The sequence below is a fragment of the Saccostrea cucullata genome, unplaced genomic scaffold (assembly GCF_032062105.1).
Source record: "Saccostrea cucullata isolate Sc308-1 unplaced genomic scaffold, CSIRO_AGI_Scuc_v1 ctg13505, whole genome shotgun sequence".
NCBI classification, from domain to species: Eukaryota; Metazoa; Mollusca; class Bivalvia; order Ostreida; family Ostreidae; genus Saccostrea; species Saccostrea cuccullata.
Window position 1 is genome coordinate 4826 of NW_026921100.1, and position 4640 is coordinate 9465.

At 30.8% G+C, this 4640-nt stretch overlaps 1 pseudogene; it reads left to right on the forward strand.

Annotated features, from left to right (window-relative positions):
- The first annotated feature begins 224 nt into the window (after positions 1-224).
- On the forward strand, positions 225-3423 carry LOC134259175 (uncharacterized; annotated as a pseudogene).
- Positions 3424-4640: the final 1217 nt, after the last annotated feature.

Here is a 4640-nt window from a genome sequence, read left to right on the forward strand (position 1 = left end):
GCTTTTTGTCGTCACTTTGATTTACGATAAACAGGTGAGGCGATGGGATTAAGCAATGAGAATATATGACCTGGATTGACATGACGCTCAGGTGAATTGGAACGGAAGCCATTTTTAGTCAAGGAAAACAACACTAGGTAAACTGTGCGCCGACGTGCAGTCTTGCTATTACATTCACTGGAAGATGGTGTGATGTGGTTTGGTTATGGTGCGTTGGATTATTTTTAAGTTCCAGCATGTTTTCACGAAGTGTGACAATTATACTCGGACTATGTTACGTGGTTTGCACGTTACTACAAATAACAGGGTTTGCTACCCCAGCCTGGGTAGTAAGCGATTATAATGGAGAAATTTACGAATCAAATGGACTGTGGTATTGTATTACATGTCGAGATGGTGGTGAATGCGAGGCAAAAACTTATCAGGAAATTCAAAAAGAATATAAGACGGCGGCAGGGGGTATGAATATTTTTTTTTAATAAAATTACATGTAAACTAGAATTGTTTATATCGAGCACTAGGAAGTTAAAATCATGTTTCTTGTGATAAATTTTGTAAATTATTCACTACAGTCCTGTAAATTGGTTCAATAAAATAATTTGAGTATAGGTTCTTCTTTTTTCCACAATGTATGTTTTTTTTTGTTTTGTTTTTTTGATAAGTGTTTTTAATAAAAATTTAAAATATCATTAAATGTGATGACGTTAGTTTTCGAAAAAAAAAAATTCAGAACACATTATAAATTTTAACCAAAAAATTGTTTTAATAAGGTTTTAACATAGATTTTTATCTTTTTTTAAATACAAACTTTCAAGTATTTAAATTATTGAAACGGAAGGAAACGCTCAATTATATAAATTGTTTAACCTCTTCTTTCTACAGATATGGTATATGCTGACCAAGTTAGGGAGATTGTGATAGCGACACTGTCCGTTGCTTCTTCTATGTTTGCCTGCGTTCTTCTCCTCATCAACATATGCGTCAAATACCAGCGACCGGTCCTTTCTCTGATATCTATTCTGTTCACCTTTATTTCAGGTAAATCTTTCTTGAGTCACACGATTTTTTAAATATAAAAATATATTTACTACAATTAATATTTTTTTTTGATAAGACGTTATATGGTCGGTGAAAACACAAGAAAATCATTTCTTCAATGAATTATAAAAAGTAATAATAAAATGCATTTTGATGCTCATCAAATTCCATTCAGAACAATGTTGTGTTTGATCAAAAAAGACAATTGTGGTTTCCGTGTATTATTGGCGATGCAAAAAAAAATTAATAAATATCAATCAAACTTACCGAATTTTATTCTATTGGCATACCAACACAGAATTCTAAAGATCTGAAATGAAATATTCATGAAAATCGCAGCGAATGTCAAACAGTTGGGGGGCATTTTTTAGTCGTGGCTTTGATGAGATAGCGGAAACATCGTACAGAATATGTGATATGTTTCTAAAGTTAAGTGATTAATCCAACAGTAATTCAATGTATTTTAATTAACATTTGTAACGGTGCAAACTGTTTATGCTGACTTTTATGTGGATTGTAATATTACATTATTGTTTCATCTTGTGGACTTGTGGTGAATAAAATGGACCTTTTTATGTTAAATAGATTAGGTATTTAGTTGTTATCTTTATATGACAGGGAACCGAAAATATACTTAAAGTTGCCATTTTGCTCCGAAATGTAATTTTTTAAAAACTAAATGAACTTTACATAATAAATTAGGGATAACGACGACATTGATTAAACTGCACTCAAGTAAACAAATGTTCTGTTAGTCAAAAGAGATCTGTCAACGTACATTCTGTTTGTACCTTTCACTTCTAGTATCAAATCTTTCATGAACATATTGTACGCAATTAAAGGGCGCGGAAAATGTGAAGAAAGCCCTCAATGTTTATTACACAAACACGTCATAAAGATCTTATAGAAATATAAACGTACAAAGTGTATTTAGTTAATCAAGCATTTTGATTTATAGTAATCCCTCATCCTTCCGAAATTTGATATATGGGCACAGGATGCAATTGAAGACGGATTACGCACGCTTTTGCTTTTTCTCGGTCGAGGGTATTAATGATTAATGTTAGTAATTGATAGAATTGTAGTATGTTCATCAGAAAACATAAGAACTATTTATGATAAACCGTTGGTAATAAGTGATAAAGTGAATGCGTAAAGTTCCAAGCCCGTCGACAAAATGTGCGATATGGAGATAAATTCGTCTTACACTTATTCAACGTTAACCCTTCTCTTTCTATCGTCAGAAATCACAAATTCGTGTAAAGATAACAGTACTTTTTATAAAATCACGTTAAGGCCTATGCCTACGTGCAAACTCGCAGTAAGAACGATTCCTCAACAAAAAAGAATGTGGATTTTTTTTAAAGGAAACTACGTAACCTTAAATTTTGAAATTACAATGTAAAATGAATTTCGGTTGTCAAGAATTTTCAATTTTATTTCAGCTTCGCTGCTATGGACTATAATCGCATCGACTTTGGTGCCAATCGCAATAGAGCAGACGAAGACATACGGATTTCCTTATTCGCTGTTCCTGTCGGCTCTCGGCTCTTTCGGGTCATTAGTACTTGCCATAATTTACTTGGTCAAACTGTTGCAGGTCATGAACTCTCTTTTCACCCAACATATCAACCTCTTTAAGAAAGAGACAATTATGCTGTGGAAAAATGAATAAATTGGAGCAACAGGAGTGTTTTATTTGATTATATAGTATTTATATCTAAAATACATCATGTTTCATATCAAGAATATACACAATCGGTGATTTTCTCATAAATCCACATGTTTTGTTGCTTTACTATCTATATACAATTGTATATATTCTATGTTTTGTCCCCACCTTGTTTATTCTGCTGTTATAAATTATAATTGAAATACAATCACGTTATTTGTTACGGTGCATTTAACTTTACACATATATCCATATGATATGTATTATATGTTATTGTTTCATTTTTTTGTCCAGACTCTTCACTTCAAAAATTTTCTTCCATGCCTGAACATAATAATATGGTTAAAATCTATTCTATTTTTTCTGTCAATTGGACAGAAAACATAAATTGATCAATTTAAAACACCATCAACACTTGCATAATAATATATTTATATTTTTATTAACAACATCTATTTCACAATGACATAACTGCCATTCCCGTTTTACAGAGAAATGAAAATTATCTCCCTAAACTGCTACTTTTTTAGCTCGTCGTATTTTAAATGAACTTTTTAAAGTGTTCTTTCTTGTTAAAAATATTTTATTTTACGTTTTGATTAATATTTTTCGTTCAAAAATTTAAAACAATACCTGTTGTAAACTACCGTGTGAAAACACTTGTTAATCTTTTCCGACATTTATTGCTACAAAATAAATCTATTTTGTCATCACTGTGTCTATGTTGGTACTCAGAGCTATATATTTAACCACAAACAAGCGAGCGCCATGGGAGAGAAAGTCAGAAGAGGCTTTTATTATGACTACCGAGCAGTGGTTCATATGTCTATGGAGAGTCTGTCGGGGCAAACTGTCAATCAACGTTTGCATGAATTCATCTAAATAAAAAAGACTAGTTTTCGATAATTCAACTTCAGTGAGACTATAAATGTAACATACATATCGTTAAAAAAACCCACTCTGAGTTAAAATGAAGTAAGAACGCTCGCAAAAGAAAGCATGTACTTGGTTAGACATGCTTTTATTTGTTTTATATATATATATATATATATATATATATATATATATATATATATATATATATATATATTCACAACTGTATTTTAAAAATTTTTTTTGGGTTTATTTTTGTATTGCTGTCCTCTGCTTTCTACTATAGTTAAACGTTATTATCAAAAATATGAAAGAGAGCACTAAAATATGAAGACTTTAGGAAGTCTAGTACTCGATGAACACAATACTTCCAAGTGTTAAATACTTTATAACTTGTTTAAATATACTTGATCCTTCATCTAAATTCCATGTAATAGTGTTAATTTTTGTTCCTTGCGCGTATTTTCAAAAATTGTGAAAATAATACGACTGATATCTTTTCCCAACCTTCCGTGTAAAGATATAGTAATTTGTAATTAAAGGCGAACCTTTCAAAAATGAATCATGAAGAGTATTTCATGCGACACTGCTTTCAGACATGACTAATATATATTGTGATGTTTGGGAAATAGATATATGTATTTCATTATTTGTTCATTGTATCGGATTTCGCTGCGCTTGTAAAAGGGTCCGAGAAATGCTTCAGTAAGGCCATCTTAAGGTAAGTGACTCCTCAAATTTGTTATATCAAGGAATTTTTGGGAAGTATATTTTGGATAAGTACTCATATAGTATTACTCAAAATCGCAGAGAAAATAGGGGGTCAGTGTGCATCTTACTGATCTATGGTTCAATTAAGTTGACCTTTTTGCTCTTAAATTTTAACTCTTTGATTTATTACTTTATCTCTAATTTTAATATATCAGATGTAACTACGTTAATACATTTAATCTTATTTTACATAAAATAGTTTAAATAATATTTATCATTGAACAAATCTTGCAAATTAATGCGCGTTTATTATTGTGTGACCTTTTTGCACTAAAAAATAACATAT